This window comes from Dermacentor silvarum, chromosome 3, assembly GCF_013339745.2.
Source record: "Dermacentor silvarum isolate Dsil-2018 chromosome 3, BIME_Dsil_1.4, whole genome shotgun sequence".
Taxonomy (NCBI): domain Eukaryota; kingdom Metazoa; phylum Arthropoda; class Arachnida; order Ixodida; family Ixodidae; genus Dermacentor; species Dermacentor silvarum.
The window spans coordinates 35,893,675-35,915,793 of record NC_051156.1 but is presented as its reverse complement, the minus strand read 5'-3'; the positions used below and the strand labels follow the sequence as shown (position 1 = coordinate 35,915,793).

The 22,119-nt window shown below is 49.5% G+C and overlaps 1 protein-coding gene across 1 annotated transcript in view; it reads left to right on the top strand.

Moving 5' to 3' along the window:
* Positions 1-22,119, top strand: part of LOC119444297 (sodium/glucose cotransporter 4-like) — a 603,800-nt gene that overhangs the window by 34,601 nt on the left and 547,080 nt on the right. The gene's annotated exons all lie outside the window — the stretch shown is intronic.

Sequence of the window (22,119 nt, the reverse complement as noted above, 5' to 3'; positions counted from 1 at the left end):
AGGAGTTCTTTGATGTCATCGAGATTATGGAGGAGTCCTCGGACATTCCACTGTAATATTTGTGTATCCATGCTGAATGTGGTTTTTGTGCTGTGTGTTAAGAAATAGGAATTACTTCACAGAGCCCTTTCCGGGCGCCGTGATGCGGTTTTTTAACACGAAAGTGTTTTATGCCGGGGTCCACCAAGACTTCACTGACGTATTTCCGTCACGGAAATACGTCATGGAACATAATACAAACAAAGAAACCAGAAGAAAAAGTTCCACAAACATGCAAAATTTGGGAATCGAACCCACGACCTCTCGGTCCGCGACGATAGATCGCCGAGCGTTTAACCCATTGCGCCACAAACGCATTTGCAGAGAGCTACACAGACGCGCCTTATATATCTAACTCTCCTCCGTGTACCCGCGCTCTTGCTCGGGGCGGTGCCGCCACCTACGAGCAGAAAAGAGAAGTACTGCATTATGACACTAACGCGCACCGACAGTGAACGCTTCGGTGGTCTCAGCTCTACGACGCCTCGATGCCAGCATTCGAAGGGACGCTGGCATCAAGAAGCACTACCAACGCCACCTAGGTGGCGTTGGTAGTGGCGTTCACCGTACTCAGCACAGCGGAGCGCGGCCTCCGCAATTAGCTCTGAAAATGTTTCTGAAGTTGATCGCGGAGGCTGCAATTACGACGCGCTGTACGCGCTGATTTGACTCGGTGACGATTCAGTTACGTGCTTTGTCTTGCGCGTTGTATTAGTGTGTCAGTTACGTGCTTCGTCTTTCGCGTTGTGCTAGCGTGTGCAGCGTAGTGCAGCTTCCATATGCACGACGGTTGCTCATGGTCATCGACGTTGGTAGTCGTGATGGAGGAGACGTGCCACCAGGCGTCAGCGTGGGTGCATCAACGCCTAAGGGCGCTTTAGCCACAAAACACCAATAGACATTATATATCAATGTGCAATAAACATTACACTACTTCTGTGAAGACACGTTTCACTTTCGTGTTCTATACCGATTCCTATATAAGAGGGATCAACCACATTTTTTTTCTTGTTTGGAGCGATCGCGAGACTCTCGCGGCTCCTTAGGCGCTAGTGGCGCCGTCTGGCTGGTTCTGTGTCCATAGCCTCTTGCGAGGCGCTGGACACGCGCTCTTGCGAGCGGTTTGTTTGACGAGAAGGCCTCGCCTCGAGGGACGAGGCCCTGGAGGCCACCAGCCTGGAGGTCGATGGCCCCGTGTTCTGAGATGGCGGAGCAGTGTTAGCTGCAGCCGCCGAGGGGGCGGATGGCGTCGCTGGCAGCTCACCGCGTGTGAGCCGGACAGCCGCCGGAAACCGTTGAGTCGCTGCCCCCTGACGCGCCACATCGGCAAAGGTGTTCTTGGGCAGGTATGATACCCGCCTACGTGCCTCCTTGAATGATATGTTGTCCTTTACTTTGATTGTTACTTTTTCTTTTTCTCTTTTCCAGGTAGGGCACGACCGCGAGTATGCGGCGTGCTCCCCATCACAGTTCACACAGTGGAGAGAGTTTTCACATGATTCAGAGAGATGTTCATTCGCACTGCATTTTGCACAGGTCTGACGGCCTCGGCAGTTCTGTGAACTGTGGCCAAATCTTTGGCATTTAAAGCAACGGAGAGGGTTGGGGATGTACGGCCTTACTCTGAGTTTAATATAACCTGCCTCGATGGTTTCTGGCAGCACACTGGAACCGAATGTGAGTATTAGATGCTTCGTGTCAATTTCTTTACCATCACGCCTCATTCTGATTCGTTTTACATTGATAACGTTTTGTTCTTTCCATTCTTCCAGAAGTTCAGCTTCGGTCAGCTCCATGAGATCATCATCGGAAATCACACCGCGGATGGTGTTCATGGTGCGGTGTGGGGTAACTGAAACGGGTATGTCCCCGAGAGACACTAGGTTAGATAGTTTGTCATGTTGCTTTTTGTCGTGAAGTTCCAGAAGAAGGTCACCACTTGCTAGTCTGGTTGCCTTATAGCCTGGCCCAATTGTCTGAGTTAGACTTTTGGAAACGAGGAAAGGCGAGATCATTCTCGTTGTCTTTCCTGGTTTCTCACAGTGTATTACTTGATATCGGGGAAAGTTCTCAGTGTTGCGACCAAAAAATTTAAATACTTCTTCGGTGCGCCCTCGTTTCTGAGGGCGATCGGAGAGTTTGGGAAAGGAACTATCCATAAAAAATTTGCAGTTTTCGGTAGTAATGCCAGCCGCCCACCGTGGAGCCCAACAAGGGGACGCCACAGGTCTTATAAAAACAAGTCCTGCGCACGCCAGCCGTACGTCACCACTATAACCGAATATGAGATAACCTAGGTCGGCCACTCACACAGGGTTAACCCTCGCTGCCAAGAAGATCGGAAGTAATATAGAAGATAGTAGAAGACAGGAAAGATGAAAAGGCGAGAGAGAAAGACGAAGATTGGAGAGAGAGACAGGAAAAGGCAACTACCGATTTCCCCCGGGTGGGTCAGTCCGAGGGTGCCGTCTACGTGAAGCAGAGGCCAAAGGAGTGTGTTGCCTCCGCCGGGGGGCCGTAAAGGTCCAAGCACCCGGCATCGGCTCAACCCCCAGGATCCCCCTTTCCCCGGACACGGCTAAGCCGCGCACGGCTACACGCGGAAGGGTCCAACCCTCGTGTGCTCGGGTACCCGGACGGCATTGTGTTCCATGGGGCGCACAACACGGGGAGTCGGAACTGCAAGTTTCGTCTAGCCCGCAAGCAGCCACCGGGCCGGCAGCAGAGCAGCGAAGACAAGAGCCAAGATGGCAAGGAGGAGCAGCGCTCGAGGCCCACGGAGTGGTCATCGAGCGGTGCGAGAGACAGCAGGGACCGGTCGGCTTCCTTCCCGCCAAGAGCCGGGGGCGGCAAAGCAGGAGGACGAGGTTCCAGTCATGAAAGGAGCGCAAACGACACGACAAAAAAGGTGAGCTGGCCAAACACGGGCGCCTCGCTCGAGAGAGGGAGCTGAAAAGGCAGGTGCAGCAGCAGTGCGATACTATTAAAAAGATGGAAGCCAGAATCGCAGAGATGGAACGCGCTTAAAAGCGGCAAAGGACAAGCGGTACTGGCACCGGTGGTGCAGGCCCCACATAAAGTGGCACAGGCGGCGGGTTCTCGCGTGCAGGAGAGCACAGCTATGGAAGTGGAGAATCGGGGGCCGGTCGAGAGGCCGCCGCCGGCGGATGAGGGAACTAATGCAGAGACGGTGGCAGAGACGTTGACGGCGGACACGCCACAGCCAGCGTTTAAAGTCACTAGTGTTAAGTCACTACTGTCCTTGAGACAGAGTATGGAAACTGGATGACAGATATGATAGGTTGAAGGAGCGGGTCGGGAAGATCGAAGCCAGACTTGACAAAATTGAGGAGCGTTTCGACGCCTTCGCCAACGAATCTCGGGCTTTCCAAACCCAGGTAAGGGGCATGTTTCGGCAGCTCCATACTTTATTGGAGGCACGACTGCCTGCCGTAGTTGGCCAAGCACCGATGTTAGTCATCTTAGTGCGTCATCATGGCCCCTCGCCAAATTTAGGTTTAGCAGTGGAACTGCAGGGGCTTCCGTCGCAAGCGGGGGAACCTGCAGTTGCACATACCAAATGTGGATAGTAAACCGGACATTATAGCTTTGCAAGAGGCTAGTGGCTCGGTGAAATTACCGGGATTTAAGGCATTTACACTGCCAGGGACTGATCCAGGAGGTGTATCGAGCGTATTCACAGCCGTGCTAGTCCATCGCAACACCACGGCAATTCAGCATACCATAGATTGCAGCAGGGAGGACTACGTCCTGCTAGAGATTGTTCCCAAACGAATAGATGATAAGAGTCTCTTTGTACTTAATGTTTACAGTTCTCCAAAAGATAAAGGGTTCGGCTAGCCACAGCTCCAAATGAAGACCCAACGACTAGCGGCTAGACCTCAGCTTATAGTGGTGGGGGATTTCAATGCGCCGCATGCGGAGTGGGGTTACATCCGAGCCAGCCCAAAGGGCAATTGGCTTTGGCAGGTGGCCCAGGACCTGCGGTGGACGCTCTTGAACAATCCGCAAGATCATATGAGGATAGGCAACAGCGTGAGCATTGATACCTCTCCAGACCTCACATTTCTGAAGGGTATCCGGGCTGCAAAGTGAGTAAACACGGGACAGGCACTGGGGAGTGATCACTATATCCTGTCCACGGTGTTTAGTGCTGCGAAGCATACATACAGGGCAAATGGGCCTAGAGCGACGGATTGGGACAGATTTCGAAAAACCAGGGCAGACACCGCGAATGCGGAAATCGAGAACCTGGAAGCATGGGTTGAGGCGCTCAAGCAGGGTGTAAAGGGTACCACGGAAGAGGTTCCGATGGAGGAGGAGGGCTTTACGGCGGACTCTAGATTGTTACACATGTGGAAAGCGCACGCGAGTCTTTTGAGGAGGTGGAGGAAACAAAAACATAATGGGGTCCTCCGTAGGAGGATGGCCAAGCTAGAACGAGAAATCGAAACTTACACGTTGGACTTGCAGTGCAAGCAGTGGGGACAGATTTGTGATCGGATGGATGGTCACTTCGGATACAAAAAGACATGGCAGTTGTTGAGGCAAGTTTTAAATCCGGCGGTAACTAAGTCGGCGCAAAGGGGACAAATAGCTAGATTAGTGCATCAATATTGTTACGCGCTATGCCGAGCATGAAAGAATGCGCCAAAAAGACGGTGAAGACGACGATCTGGGCAGCGCTCGTGTTGTTGTTCTGCCATCTTGCCTGCAGCCGTCTCTCTCTGTATATATCGTGTAAATATAATTTTCCTATCCCTTTTGCTACTCTCATCCCCGTGGCATTTTGGTGGGAGGTGCGGGGTACCCACACGGTACAACGGAGCTCCGCAGCGGCTGATGCTTGGCTTTATCCACGATGGCGGAAGAGGTGTCTGCGCCCACCAAGGTGGCTGCAACGACAACGGTCGTCCTGGCTCAGCTAAAAGACCCACGCACATTCTGCGGGACTGATAACGTCGACATCAAGGACTGGCTACCCCTGTACGAGCGCGCAAGAATAATTACTGGGATGAGACGATCATGTTGGCAAACATACTATTTTATCCCAAGGGAACCGCGAAGGTGTGGTTTCAGAAAAATGAAGAGGAAATTGGGAGCTGGGATGCATGCAAGGAAACGATGCGTTCCCCGTTCGGCAAGTCCACAGGGAGAAAGGCAGCAGCAAAGAAGGAGATGGCATCTCGTGCGCAGACAGCGACAGAGTCATACCTGACTTATATACAGGACGTGCTTGCCCTTTGCCGCAAAGCCGACGAAGCATGGCGGAGTCTGAGAAAGTAGGCCACGTGTTAAAGGGCATAGCAAATGATGCCTTCAACCTGCTAATCTGCAAAGACTGCGACACCATCGATGCCATCATCCAAGTGCAAGCGCTTTGAGGCCGCCAAAAGTCGACGCATTGCCAATAATTTCGCTCGACTTCCGAACACGGCAGCAACGTGGTTCTGCGAATACGTACCTGAGCCGTCGGCGCCGCTCATCGTGGAACACGTGAAAAAGATCATCCGACGTGAACTTGACGCTGCGTCTCCTGCTTCTACGTGCGGCCGTACTTGTGATCATAGCTCCCAGATGGTGCCACTAGTCCAAGCTATCGTTCATCAGGAGCTCTCCAATGCTGGCCTGGACTCTGTGTGCGCCGCAGCTCCATCGCAGCCGATCGACCACCGTCCCTCACTTTCGCACGCCCAAGGGCAAAGGCCGCTTTCCGTACTCGCAACCCAGCCGAATGGAGGACTGCTGATGAGCGTCCAATTTGCTTTAACTGCCGTCGTATTGGACACGTGGCCCGCCATTGTAACAGCCGGTGGTATTGGTATCAGGCTCCCTATGGAAACAACCGTCGCCGCAACATTGATCATGGCCGATTTCAGCCCTACCACGAGCATCCCCAAACCACCGCTGAAGACGCTCCCCCCATGCCGTATCGTCGTTCGCCATCCCCACGTGGTCACCAGTCCCGTTCGCCGTTGTCGCGTCGCCAATGATCTCGCTCGCCCCAATTCCGCCGCCTACGTCGCCGATTGAACGACTCCCTCGGGAAAACTAGAAGATGCCAGAGGTGATGCTGCATCGACGACCCGCCTGCCAAATCCTCTGACCACACTGCAGACCAGACGGAACCTGATAGACGTTAAACTGGATGACGCACATGTTGTCGCTCTAGTGGACACTGGGGCTCAGATATCAGTGATGAATTCGGAGCTTCGTCGCCGCCTTAAGAAGGTCCTAACACCACCCACAGTACCGATCATTCGTGTCACTGATGGCGTAACGTTTCCCGGGCTAGGGATGTGCTCTGCGCGAATAAGTGTTGCTGACCGATCCACCTTGCGTACCCCTTGCCGTGCTCGAGAAATGCTCCCATGGCCTCATTCTCGGTATGGATTTTCTGTCTGCCCATTCTGCCCTTATTTACGGTGGAACCGGCTTGCTTTAGCTAGACCTACTGTGCTACTATGACGCTCCTACTACACGCCAGCCGCGTTTCTGCTCAGTGGATTATGTTCGGCTACCTCCTTAAGCCGTTATGTATGTGAACTTTCGCTCTTGTTCGCCCATTCCTTATGGCGATTACATCTTGACCCCGATCGTTAACGTCTTATTCGCCAAAAATGTCGCTCTTCCTCACACCCTTATTAGAGTTGCAGATAATCACACGTCTCTACCCATACTGAACTTAAGCTGGTGCACGCAACTCATCCCAAGCGGCATGACTCTAGGCCACATTGATGAGTGTGCCGTTTCTGCATTCGTCACCGACGCTTCTTTATCCTCTGCCCCTTACTCTTTCTCGCACAATCTCGACGACGGTGACATTGACAAGATGATTGCGTCTGACCTCCTTCCTGCACAGACAGCCGATATGCGGCGCATATTGAAGTCCTACCGGGACATCTTTGACTTCAATGACCGTCCTTTGGGACAGACATCTGTGGTCACTAATAAGATCAATACTGGGGACGCCCGCCCAATCAGACGACGTTCCTATCGCGTGTCCCATGCCGAGCGAGAAGTCATACAGCGTGAAGTCGACCAGATGCTCACCAAGGGCGTAATTGAACCTTCATGTAGTCCATGGGCATCACCGGTCGTCCTGGTGAAGAAGAAAGATGGCAGCTGGCGCTTCTTCGTTGACTACCGCCACTTAAACGAGCTAACGCGCAAGGACGTCTACCCTTTGCCGCGGATCGATGACGCTCTCGACTGTCTACACGGCTCTGATGATGATGATGATATATGGATTTTATTGGCGCAAGGGCCAGGGATGACCAAAGAGCGCCAAGAAAGGTAGTATGAAGCAGTCCATGAAGTGGTAAATGGCAGATGGTGATTGCACTTGGGCTGTATAGGGGCCTAAAACCTACGATGTAAATGACGTAAAATATATAGACACTAAAATAATGAGAATGACAAGTGATATGGGCTATGACCATAAAACATACTCTATGTCTGAATAATACAATAAAATTTGGCAACACAATGGCACAGCTGCCTCACCAGTGCCCTTGAGCGCAAGGGCCCGGAGGCTTGTGCCTTACAGTACTACTATTGCAGCTACACCCTCTATAGAGAGGGCGTGCTACGAATCTCTTGGGCTAATAACGTGCAACACAACATCGTTTAAGAAATTAAGCACCGCTTTAGACCCGAAGAGTGGTTCTGCGCCAAGAAATAGTGCGGGATGAAGGGGGATACACTGCTGGTAAGCTTGAGGAAAATGCTTTTTTCGTTCAGGCTCCGCTTCCCGACACTCCACCAAGACGTGGAGGACGGTCAGCCTCTCGCCACATCTACCACAGCTAGGAGGTTCATTACCAGTTAAAAGATAAGAATGGGTACCATAGGTGTGCCCTATTCTCAGTCGGCAAAAGAGCACATCACATCGTCGTGATTTTGATAGTGGAGACCAATTCCCTAACTGGGGTTTGATTGCATGCAGCTTATTCAAGGTTTCGGTATCCCACAAGTGTTGCCAATGGCTCCTGAGCTTTTTACGAAGGAATGGCTTTAGGTCTGTGGTTGGGACTGCTATGGAGAAACTGCTAGCTTTCGTTGCCGTGGCTTTAGCCATTTCGTCTACTAGTACATTTCCTTCGATGCCTCTGTGCCCAGGCACCCAGCATAATACAACATGTTGGTTTGACATGTAGGTTCTGCATAGCAGTGCATAAAGGTCGTTGATTATAGGATTTTTATGTTTGTGTATTGATTTTAAAGTTTTCACTACACTTAAGGAGTCTGTGAATATAACGGCTTTTGTGAGATTTGTTTTTCTAATATGTTTCACAGCCGCCATCACTGCATAAGCTTCTGCAGTGAAGATGCTGGTTTCCGGGTGCAGGACGTCGGATTCTGAAAATGACGGACCAGCAGCTGCATATGATACGCCGGAGTGTGACTTCGATGCGTCTGTGTAGAATTGTGGACAAGAATACTTCCACTGGAGTTCAAGGAACTGCATACGAATGTGTACTTCTGAAGCGTGTTTCGTGATTTCCTCAAATGATAAGTCACACACTATCTCCTGCCACAGCCATGGCGAAAGCGGCTTTGCTGGAGCCATTATTTCATGTGTAGGGAGCGGAATACCCATGTCCTCACTCAGTTTCCTTACACGCAGTGAAAAGGGCTGTCTCACTGAAGGTCGGTTTTGAAAAAGTATACTAGACGTTGTATCGTTTATCGTTGAATAGCATGGATGTTCACAGTTGGAACTTACTTTCAGAAAGTATAAGAAACTAGAGTATGTCCTCTGCAGTTCAAGAGACCACACATCTGATTCTACATATAGGCTCTGTATGGGACTTGTTCTGAAGGCACCGGTCGCGAGGCGGATACCTAGATGGTGCACAGGATCTAGCATCTTCAGAGCGCTGGGTGAAGCGGATTGGTAGACTGTAGCACCGTAGTCTAACCTCGACCATATAAGGCTTTTGTGCAGAGTCATGAGGCACTTCCTGTCACTACCCCACGTTGTGTGCGACAGGATTTTAAGGATATTTAGCGTTCTTAGGCATTTACCTTTAATGTGCTTTATGTGAGAAATAAAGGTAAGCTTTGAATCTAGTATGACGCCTAAGAATTTGTGTTCTGCATTCACAGGAACGCGTTCTCCATGGAGTTCAATAATGGGCTCTGAGACCAAGCATCTTTTTCGTGTAAACAGGACACAGGAGCTCTTTTGGGGATTGAGCTTAAATCCATTCTCATTAGCCCACTCGGACAGTTTGTTCAGGCCTAGCTGAACTTGTCGCTCACAGATGGACAGGTTACATGACTTGAATCCTATCTGCACGTCATCAACATATGCGCAATAAAATAAACTTCGCGGAATACAGGAGCGCAATGAATTCATTTTGACAATAAAAAGGGTGCAACTAAGGACGCCACCCTGAGGCACTCCAGTTTCCTGGACAAATTGCCTAGACAAAATGTTTCCAATTCTAACACGGAATGTCCGGTTAGAAAGGTAGCTTTCAATTAAGCTAAACATGTTTCCACGGATTCCCATTTCGGAAAGGTCTCTTAATATTCCGTAACGCCAGGTAGTATCGTATGCTTTTTCCATATCGAGGAATACCGATAGAAAGAATTGTTTATGAATGAAGGCATCACGAATAATGCCCTCAATGCGTACGAGATGGTCAGTCGTCGACCGGCCTTCCCTAAAGCCACACTGGCACGCATCAAGCAGTTTGTTCGATTCCAGAAAATGTAGAAGACGGCGATTAACCATCTTTTCGAAAAGCTTACAAAGGCAACTCGTAAGCGCTATTGGGCGGTAGCTTGTTACAGAGGAGGGATCTTTACCCTGCTTCAGAACTGGAATAACAACAGCTTCTTTCCATGCAGCTGGAAGGTACCCGGCAGTAAAAATTTTATTAAAAAGTACTAGGAGCGTCCTTAATGTGTCTGTGTGGAGGTTTTTAATCATGTCATACATGATTTTGTCGGCCCCCGGGGCAGAGCTTTTACACATGTTCAAAGAAGCTTTTAACTCAGCGATATTAAAAGGAAGGTTATAAGCGTTGTTCTTTGTGCACTTGCGGTTGAGTGCCTTGCGTTCAGCTATCTGTTTGTGCTTAAGAAATGATTCGGAGTACTGGGTCGAGCTCGACACACGCTCAAAGTGTTCACCGAGAGCATTCGCCTGGTCCTCCAAGCCGTTCCCTTGTTCATTGACAAGCGGTAATGGGTGGGTTTCCTGCCCCTTTAGCCTTCTAAGTCCATTCCATACTTTAGACTCTTGCGTGTAAGATGTTATGCCAGACAGAAACCTCTCCCAGCTAGCCCTCTTTGCTTGTCGCCGCGTCCGTCTTCCCTGTGATTTTGCCAGTTTAAATTCTATGAGATTTTCCGCAGTCGGGGAGCGACGGAGTACACCCCACGCTCTGTTCTGTTTCTTTCGTGCCAGTCTGCACTCCTCATTCCACCAGGGAACCTGTCTTTTACCTGAGAGACCTTTTGTTTGTGGAATGAATTTTTCCGCTGCGTCGATTATAAAACCAGTAAAATACGCTACTGCATCTTCAATATTAAAATAGTTCATAAAATCTTCTGATAAGTACGTTGACTCTTTAAAACTTTTCCAATCAGCGGACGGTATTTTCCAACGGGGGGCGTGGGGTGGACTATCATGTTCCTGTATTAAGTTAAGCATTACAGGAAAGTGGTCGCTCCCGAATGGGTTCTTGACAACATTCCAGTCTATGTAAGGAAGGAGGCTCGCAGTGCCAATCGCTAAATCTATAGAAGAATATGAATTATTGTGGATATTATAATACGTGGGCTCTTTTTTATTAAAGAGGCACACACCAGATGTTACCAAAAAGTTTTCAATAAGTCGACCCCTGGCATCACACCGGGAGTCTCCCCACAAAGTACTGTGAGCGTTAAAATCACCGGTTATAATATAGGGCTCCGGGAGCTGGTCAGTCAGCTTGTAGAACTCTGTTTTGATAAGTTGGTGATGAGGCGGTATGTAAATGCAACAGATGGTTACTAATTTTTTAAAGAGAATTGCTCGCACAGATACCGCCTCAAGGGACGTCTGAAGAGAAAGGTTATGACAAGCAACAGACTTATCTACTATTATTGCTACTCCACCGGACGGGGTGACAGCGTCGTCACGGACCCTCCGGAAGATAGCATATTGTCTGAGGAAGTTTGTTTGTTGGGGTTTTAAAGGCGTTTCCTGAACACACAGCACTTTTGGCTTATATTTATGGAGGAGTTCTGTGATATCGTCGAGGTTATGGAGAAGTCCTCTCACATTCCATTGTAGGATTTGTGTGTCCATTTGAATAGTGTTTTATGCTGTATGTTCAAGAATGCAATGTTGGCTCACGGGCCTTTTCCAGGCGCCGTGACACGAGATTTTTTCTTTTTTGGAGCGGTCGATAGAATCGCGCCGCTCCTTAGGCGCTGGTGGCGCCGTCTGGCCGGTTGTTGTGTCCATTGCATCTTGCGACGCGCTGGACACACGCTCTTGCGAGCGGTTAGCTTGACGTGAAGGCCTCGTCTCGAGGGACGGGACCTTGGAGGCCACCAGCCCGGAGGTCGATGGCCCCTTGTTCTGAGATGGCGGAGCAGCGCTAGCTGCAGCCGCCGAGGGGGCGGATGGCGTCACCGCCGGCCCACTATGCGTGTGCCAGACAGCCGCCGGAAGCCGTTGTGGAGCTGCCCCCTGACGCACCACTTCGGCAAAGCTGGTTTTCGGCAGGTGCGATACCCGCCTGCGTGCCTCCTTGAAAGTTATGTTTTCCTTTACTTTAATAGTTACTATTTCTTTTTCTTTTTTCCAAGATGGGCACGACCGCGAGTAGGCGGCGTGGTCCCCATCACAGTTAACACAATGTAAAGAGCTTTCACAAGACTCGGAGGAATGTTCAGGAGCACTGCATTTTGCACAAGTTTGGCGGCCTCGGCAGTTCTGGGAACTATGGCCGAACCGCTGGCACTTAAAACATCTCAGAGGATTTGGCACGTATGGCCTTACACGAAGTTTGATGTACCCGGCCTCGATGGACTCGGGCAGAACACTTGAATTGAAAGTAAGTATTAAGTGCTTGGTCTGGAGTTCTTTGCCATCCCGCCTCATTTTAATCCGTTTAACATTGATGACATTCTGGTCACTGAAACCCTCAAGGAGTTCAGCCTCACTCAGCTGCAACAGGTCATCATCTGAGACAACGCCACGGGTGGTATTCATGGTACGGTGTGGGGTTACTGTTAGTCGGGCATCTCCAAATGACACTAGATTGGGCAGTTTCTCGTATTGTTTCAGATCACGGAGCTCCAAGAGGAGATCTCCGCTTGCCATCCTGGATGCTTTATAGCCTGGTCCAAAAATATCAGTTAGAGTCTTTGACACGAGGAAAGGTGAGATTGTTCGTACTGATTTGTCTGTTTTTTCTGAGTGGATCACATGAAATCGGGGAAAGTTCTGTGGTTGACGTCCAAAAAACTGAAACACATCTTCGGTGCGCCCTCTTTTCAGACGGCGATCAGGGAGTGGTGGAAAAGGACTAGCCATAAGAATATCTGGGTTTTCGGCAGCAACGCCAGCCACCCACCATGGAGCCCAACAAGGGGACGCTGCAGGACCTGTAAACACAAGACCTGCAGACGCCAGCTGTACGTCACCACTATAACCAAATATGGAATATCCAAGGTTGGCTACCCACACAAGGTTAACCCTTGCCGCCCAGAAAATCAGAAGTAAAAGGAAGTGAGTAGGAGACAGGAAAGATTGAAAGTCAGAGAGAAAGACGAAGATTGAGGAGGAGGACAGGAAAGGGCGACTGCCGATTTCCCCCGGGTGGGTCAGTCCGGGGGTGCCGTCTACGTGAAGCCGAGGCCGAAGAGGTGTGTTGCTTCCGCCGGGGGGCCATAAAGGTCCGAACACCCGGCATCGGCTCAACCCCCAGGATCCCCTTTTCCCCGGACACGGCTAAGCCGCGCACGGCTACACGCGGGAGGGTCCAACCCTCGTGTGCTCGGGTCCGACACGGCTCTGCATACTTCTCTTCTATCGACCTGAGGTCAGGCTACTGGCAGATCTCCGTCGATGATCAAGACCGTGAAAAGACCGCATTTGTTACGCCTGATAGACTTTACCAATTTAAGGTAATGCCCTTTGGACTGTGTAATGCCCCAGCCACATTTGAAAGGATGATGGACTCCCTCCTCCGTGGATACAAATGGTCAACTTGCCTGTGTTACCTTGACGATGTCATCGTGTTCTCACCGACATTTGACAGTCACCTTAGCCAATTGTCGGCAGTTCTTGAAGTTTTCAGGCGAGCAGGCCTTCAGCTCAACTCTGCCGAATGCCGTTTTGGCCGCCGCGAAATCACTGTGCTTGGCCACCTTGTAAGTGCTGAAGGCGTGCAACCTGACCAAGAAAAAAATTGTGTTGTCAAAGACTTCCCTATACCACGTTCCACTAAAGACGTCCGGAGCTTTGTAGGCTTCTGCTCCTATTTTCGACATTTTGTCAAGAACTTCGCCGACGTTGCCCGCCCACTCACGGAAATCTTGCAGAAGGAAACGCCATTTTCTTTCCGGTCCTGAACAAGCCACTGCGTTTACACGCTTACGACGTTACTTATGTCACCACCCATCTTGGCCCATTTTGACCCGTCGGCCCCCATTGAACTTCGCACCGACGCCTGTGGACATGGCATCGGCGCTTTTCTCGCCCAGCAGCAACAAGGTCGCGATCGCGTCATCGCCTATGCCAGTCGCCTTCTTTCCTCTTCAGAGTGCAAATTTTCGATCACTGAGCGCGAGTGCCTCGCACTAGTTTGGGCGGTCGGAAAGTATCGACCACACTTGTTTGGCCGCACCTTTTCGGTCATCACAGACCACCATGCGCTTTCCTGGTTGTCTTCCCTCAAAGATCCGAATGGACGACTTGGTCGCTGGGCACTGAAACTTCAAGAATACAGCTTTGACGTCACTTACGAGTCTGGTAGACTGCACCAGGATGCGGACTGCCTATCCCGTCATCCAGTGGACCCTCCCGACTTGTCAGCGCACGATTCGGACGCCTGTGTCTTCGCGATATCCGCTTTATCCGACATACGCAGCGAACAACTCAGCGATGCCAATTTGCGGTCAATTATCCACCATCTACACTCTCATGACTTTTCCCCGTCCCTACAATTATTCGTGTTTCGTGACGGCATTCTATACAGACGCAACACCAGCTCCGATGGCCCAGAGCTTCTACTGGTTGTTCCCGAAACACTCCGTTCCACTGTCCTCGAGCAGCTTCATGATGCCCCAACAGCTGGACATCCCGGAGCAACGCGCACCTATGATCGCGTTCGGCGTCGGTACTTCTGGCCAGGCCTCCACCGATCTGTGCGCCGATACGTTGCTTCTTGCGAGTCTTGTCAGCGCCACAAGCATCCATCCTTGTCGCCAGCCGGTCCTCTTCAGCCCATCGACATTCCCAGCATCCCGTTCTACCGCGTCGGCCTTGATCTCATCGGGCCATTCCCAACATCTCTGACTGGGAACAAGTGGATTGCCGTCGCTACGGACTACACGACACGATACGCTATCACGCGGGCACTACCGACAAGCTGTGCCACTGACGTTGCGGAATTCCTACTTTATGACGTTATTCTTCACCACGGCGCTCCTTGACAGAAGCTGACCGACCGTGGTCGCTCCTTTCTGTCCAAAGTCGTCGACGACATTCTTCGTTCGTGTTCCATCCGTCACAAGCTAACCACTGCCTACCATCCGCAAACCAGTGGGCTTACCGAGCGCCTCAACCGCACGCTGACCACAGCGCTCTCCATGTAAGTTTCCTCAGACCACCGTGATTGGGACAGCCCCTTGCCTTATGTGACATTCGCCTACAACTCGTCACGGCATGACACCGCTGGCTGTTCCCCCTTTTATCTCTTGTTTGGCCGCCATCCCACATTGCCCTTCGAGACTCTTTTACCATCACCTGTGCACCCTGTTACCGACTACGCCCGCGATACAGCTTCTCGGGCTGCAACGGCTCGCCAGATTGCCAGGGATCGTCTTTATGCCTCCCAGCAGTTCCAGAAGGCCCGCTACGATAGCCATCACAGAGTCGTTAAGTACTCTCCGGGCTCTTTGGTCCTCCTCTGGACACCTTGCCGCCGCGTTGGCTTGTCGTCAAAGCTTCTTTCCCGATACTCTGGGCCTTACAAGGTCCTACGCCAGGTCACAGACAAGATCACTCCATTGGACAGTCGCTCACCTGCCGCGTCCGCCACTGATATCGTGGACGTCTCCCGCCTTAAGCCTGATGTTGCCGGATAAGATCCAACTGCTCCTTAAGCGCCGAGACGGCGCTCTCGACGGCGGGGGTTCTATGTTACGCGCTATGCCGAGCATGAAAAATGCGCCAAAAAGACGGTAAAGACGACGATCTAGGCAGCGTTCGTGTTGTTGTTCTGCCATCTTGCCTGCAGCCGTCTCTCTCTGTATATATCATGTAAATATAATTTTCCTATCCCTTTTGCTACTCTCATCCCCGTGGCAATATAAATGCACGATTGGAGATTTTATGCAGGAACTCCGGGATCGTTACATAAACGGCGGGTCAGGCGGTTGCTTGCCGCACTACTCGGGAGAGGAAAATTTGGTACTACATGAGGTCTTTACGGTGGCAGAGGTGGAGTTTGCCCTGGGGCAGCTCCGTACTACGTCGGCCGCGAGTCCGGACGGGGTTATTAATAAAATGCTAAGAAACCTGGATTTCAAGTCGGTGGGGACGCTCACCGACTTGATGAACAAGTATTGGGCGGCCGGGGAGATCACGGCACAGTGGAAGCATGCTAGGATTATATTTATTCCTAAGCCAGGGAAGAAGCCCTGTATTGAGAATCATGCGCCCCATCTCGCTCACATCCTGCGTGGGCAAATTCATGGAGCACGTGGTCCTCAACAGGCTTCAGGGTTATGCGGAGGACAAGGAGTTTCTGCCTACAACGATGCTTGGCTTCAGGGCTAATTTGTCTACGCAGGATGTCATGATAAAGCTGAAAATGGACGTGATTGATCCTAGGTACGGTACGGGAACCAAGGCTATCTTGGGGCTCGACCTAAATAAAGCTTTTGACAATGTTGCCCATGAGGCAATATTGAGGAACCTATCGGACATAGGACCAGGGGATAGAACCTTCCGCTACATCAGATCATTTTTGGAGGGCAGGACTGCAGAGATTGTGGTCGGAGAAGTGAAATCGGATTCCTTCACGTTGGGGACCAGAGGGACACCGCAGGGGACAGTTCTTTCGCCGTTCCTCTTTAACCTCGCCTTAATTAAGATACCGCCGAGGCTGGAAGAGATATCGGGACTAAAACACACATTCTATGCGGACGATATTACTCTTTGGGTTACCAGGCGTAGTGGCGAACAACTGGAGGATACACTGCATCGAGCAGTGGATAGTGTAGAAGAGCTAGCGGGGGAGGCGGGACTCACGTGCTCTCAGCCCAAGTCCGAGCTTTTTGTCCTTAGGGACAAACCAAGAGGACTACATGCGAGCCACTATGTTCCGCCGCCCCCGCTAAATGTGAAGGTCTGGGGGGTATGCCGGTCGCTGAGGCCCAAACGATTAGGATCCTAGGTCTGTATCTGCAGACTAACAGGAGGAATAGGGAGGCCTTGACAAGGCTTAAGAATACGATCAAAGTTACCGTGAGACTGATCAGGAGAATTGTCAATCGCAAAAGAGGGGTGAAGGAAAAGGAATTGTGTAAGCTAGTACAGGCGTTTGTGCTCAGTAGGATAGTTTATGAAGTTGGACGCGACGGAAAAAGGCAAGGCGGATGCTATGATTAGGCAGGCGTAAAAGGCGGCCCTTGGGCTTTCTAACAATGCGCCTACCATAAGAATGCTGAGATTGGGGGTGCATAACACCCTGGAAGAACTACGGGAGGCACACTTGGTGATGCAGCTCGCTAGGCTTTGGAAAACGAAATCAGGCAGGGACATATTGGAGAGGATCGGTATTGGGGTTGATGCTATTGCCGGGGACATGAAAACTCAGGTGCGGCGGGAACTCCACAAGACCTTATACATAAAGCCTTTGCCCAAGAATATGCATCCGATATATCATCAGGAACGCAGGAAGGCAAGAGCTAGAGCTTTACATGCTAAGTACGGGAAGTACAACGGGGCAGTCTATGTAGACGTCGCGGAGTAGAAGGACAATGACGCATTTGTGATTGCGGTGGTGGACGGACGGGGACGCTCGGTCGCCTCTGGATTGGTCAAAACCCGCTCCTCAGAAACTGCAGAGGAAGCGACGATAGCGCTAGCTATAGCTAATACTGAATCTGACCTGATTCTCAGTCATTTAAAAACAGCCATCCGAAATTTGGCAAGGGGCAGAATATCTGTCGTGGCGGCACGATTGCTGAATCGGGCCACGAGACGAGGGACTAGGGAGGTGGAAATTGTCTGGGTACCAGCACACTCTGGGAATCCTGGGAACGAGGCGGCTAACATAAATGTTCGAGGTTTCGTCAGCTGAGCAGATGGGCTGGTTGTTCCATGGAGGTCCACGGGAGATGGGCTGCTGTCCTTTCACGACATTACAAACCATTATAAACTGGAGCGAAGGATTTACCCGCCCCCAGACAAGAAGATGACTAAGGCGCAGGAATGCATATGGAGAAGGTTGCAGACTAGATCTTTTCTGAATCCATGCGTGTTGAGCAAAATATACCCGGAGGAGAATAAGCCGGAATGCAGGTGGTGTCAGGAACTGGCTACCTATGACCACATTATACGGGAATGTAGCATATTGTCGCCACCGGTGGATACTATGCCTGATCCTTCTCTCGAGCAGTGGAAGGCCGTGTTGGCCAGCTCAGACCCGGTCGTACAGACCAGCGTCGTGGAGTGGGCCACCCTGGTTGCTGTCAACCATGGGTTGGCGGCCATCTAACACGGAATCGTCCACACATGCTTTTTGACGAAATAAAGTTTTCTCCATCCATCCATGGCCAACAAGCAGCGGACGCCGCCACCTGCTGTGCCAGCCACCGAGACGCCGCATTTCGAAGTGTCTCCTCTCCTACTGGGACACCGCACGAGACCGACTGTGGCCTCAACACATTCCGATACATATGCAAATTTCTCATGGATCGACATTCCTACATTCGCATTGAAGACAGAGAGCATGGTCCTTACCTACTCGGCACGCGGGGAAGCCCCCAAGGCACGGTACTTTACTCCCTACTCTTCAATCTGGCCATGATGCACCTGCCAGCCCAGCTGGGTGGTGTCGCCGGCGTGCAGCATGCCCTGTACGCCAATGCCTTCACCCTGTGGGCCACGCAGGGCAGCATAGCGGACATTGAAACCAGCCTGCAAAGAGCGGCGAAGATAGCAGACCACTACGTTCGCCGCTGCGGTCTTCAATGTCCCCCCCCCCCCCAATATCGAAAGTTGTGCACCTCCGCCCCTCGCCGAAGTGAACAACTGAAATCTCTCTGTATCTTGACAGTGGTCCTATACACCAAGCTGAAGAGATCCGGGTACTCCAACTTTACATACACAAACACACATGGCGAGATACTACATTGGCCAAACTCTGTAAGGTGGGGGACCAGGTGGGCCGCATGGTCCGCGGCGCTTCCAACAAATGCGGGGGGTTACGAAGTGAGAATGCCTGGCGGCTTGCAAACGCCTTCGTGACCAGACGAATTCTCTATTCGACTCCTTACCGTCATTTACGGAAACAAGAAGAGGAGGCCCTCGAAGTCATCCTCCGCGAAATTGTTAAGCGCGCCCGGGTGGCGGCTACCGCCACTGGGGTCCCCAACTAGGGAGGTCCACCTGGTATTTGTAAGGACCAGTTCCTTACGGGCTGGTCCAAGCATACTTCCTGTCCCTCCATAGCTTAATAAATGTTTTCAGCACCACCACGAGAGACTCGAGACGCTCGAGCAGTTGACACGGACGCGAGACGAGAAAGAGATTCGAAGGAGAACGATGCGTGAATAAAGGCTCTGTGTTTTTATGCTGTATTGCGATATTTTTCTTTACTAAAGCTCGCAAATTAAACCGGTTAACGCCCCTGTATTGTGACATGGCGCAGCCGACATCAGGATGAACCACAAGACGCCACGCCGAACTTCGTCCTCGGAATCGTCAATTAACCTACCCACTCAGCATTTTTCATCTTTAATAGAGATTTTTTTTACAAATATAAATTATGCAAACCTTAAAGCTGGTGTATTCGCTTATGATCTCAGTGATAACCTACTTTTATTTCTTTGTTGTAAGGTGCCTGTACGTAGTAAGAGGCCCAAATTAACACACTTTGTGCAAAAAATAACACAAGAAAACTTGTTCAGATTTCTGGAACAAATGGAATATATCTCTTGGGAAGAAGTGCTGAAGTGCAGCGACGCAAGGCCTATGAAATATTTCTTCGTATTCTAAGACCACTATATGCAGCCAGTTTTCCAGCCATCTGCGTTAAGCAACGGAAAAAAATCGGAAACCTTGGATAAACTCAGACCTTCTTTTATGAATCGAGGAGATGAACAACAACTTATATTTCAAGTTTATCCAAAATAAAGATGCTGCTCTTTTTCGTCAGTTTAAATCATGCCGTAATCGTTTGGATAAGGATATAAAAAGAGCAACGTGTGACTATTTGCTAATTTTTTCGGCGCAGCAGCAGGATCTTCTTGCTTGCTTGCTTGCTTGCTTCCTATGCCATGGCGCATACCCACCACGGGGGATTGGCCAAGAAGCTGGCGGTTAAACAGATGGGTTGAAATTATGCAATGAAACTAACTGATGTTAGAGCCGTATTTTATTTTATGTTATAGGGAATTATTGTGCTTTTGGAAGGAGATCAAGGTAGAAGGTAACAAATTTCAATCAATTCAATTGAATGTTTCGAAATTAAAAAATAGTCAATCAGTAAATTAACGTAAATTGGAATTTTGTAAAAGAATAATAAACAATATATCAGTAAGTTAACTTGGTATTCTCCTTGTTTCACCGAGGAGCTCGCATACGGCCCTGCATATAGTTCCTGTGGCTAAAACCCAGTGTATATGCCCCGAAAGATAGAATATTTTCAGTGTTTATAGCGATGCCTAATTTTCGGAACGGAATTTCTAAGTATTTCTTTCTTTGGATTGCGAATCGGCGGCAGTTTAATAAATAATGATCAATGGTTTCAGGTTCATTGCAGAAATGACATAGAGGGGACATCGTCAGACCAGACCTGTGTAGATAAAAATTGAGGGGTGGAATACGGCATCCTAATTTTGTAATTGAGATTTCCAATTTACGTGTGGGACACCATTGATTATCCCAAGGGTAAAGCAAATGTTTTAAGTCTGTGATTTGGAATGTCTGTTTTGCAGAGTAATTTAAGAGACATAGTTTTCTAAACCTAGCCGCTGTGATATAAGCAGAAGTCGGCAGAACATGCATGACTGGTCCCTGTAGGGATGTACGTGCGAGTGCATCGGCCATTTCATTTAAGAGCAAACCATGGTGACCTGGTATCCATATTAAACGCACCAGACGTAAGGTCGAAGGGATTAATCTTTCTAGTTCGTTCAAAACTGTATTGTCTGAGGATGAGGCGAGTGCTGTGCACACTGACAACGAATCAGTTACTATTACAGCTGTCGAAGAATTTCCAGGAAGTTTACGAAGAGCTAATATAATTGCTAATAATTCTGCCTGAAATATAGGTGTGAAATCAGGCAGTCGCATTGAATAAGACAAGGATAGCGCCTCAGAAAATATACCTATACCCGCTTTCTCGTCACGCACTGATGCATCCGTCGCTATTAAAGTATTGATATTCATTTGCGCGAAATGATCTTGCAGTAATCCGCTTAGATATTTAGTTGGCAGGAGTTTAGCATTGGAAGGAAATATGTCATCAAATTCAATTCTGATAGCATTTACGGGTTTTTTGAGGGGAATGATCTCGCGTATGTGAGCCTTTAACGGTTCTAGTTGAAGTTTGCACAAAAAGAACCTGCGGATTGTATAGGCGGGACCATGTTTCTTCAAAGAAGGCAGATCTTTCTGTAATAAATACATACTGTGATCGTCTCAATGAAGATGCGTAAATGTTTAGGTAGGTTTTTACTGTAAGGATTCGGAATCTGATAACGAGTGTGGGTAACCGGACTTCTTGATATAATACATTATTAGCAACAAATTTTGGCAATCCAAGACAAATCCGGAGGGCCTCTCGCTCTAGAAGAACGAGGGGGTTGATCTTGTATGCTGGACCACCAGAGAATAAAACACACCCAAATTCCAATATGGGTCGAACATACATACAATAAATCATAATGAGAGTGTCTCTGCGTAGGCCAGAGCGGCGGTGACCGAGTTTTCGAATCATGCCAACAGCGCGCGCTGCCTTAGACATAACATGTTCGATGTGGTTGCGCCAACTAAGTTTTTGATCGTATATAACGCCTAGATACTTAATAATGTCGCGCTGAGGGATTATTTCTTGACGGTATTGAAGGGAGACATTAACCGGTATATTTAAGGGAAATACTGAGCTTATGTGGAAGAAACTTAATTCTGTCTTGAAACATAGCGTGACTCCTGATAAAATTACCAAGTTAGAAATAAATGGTCAAGAACTTTCAGGTACACTGCTTGCAAATGCCTTTAATAAGCACTTAATTAGTGTCGTTAACAGGCCCGTTGTGCAAAATAAGCTAAATAACCTTGCCTATATTACAAGCATATTTTTCAAAACTCGTCAATGAAATTGAAGTAAATAATATAATTAATAGCCTTAATAGAAGTAGAGCAAAAGATATCGATGGATTCCAGATTAAACCTATTAAGTATGGTTGCTGATCTGTGTCCCCTGTGTTTCTTATATAGTTAACCTCTGCCTTAATCAGGCTGTTGTTCCTCGTGAAATGCAAGTAGCTCGTGTAATAGTGCTGCACAAACAAGGTAATAAAATTACATGGGCTACTATTGTCGCCATATCAATCCTTCCTGTATTATCAAAAATTCTAGAAAAAATAATT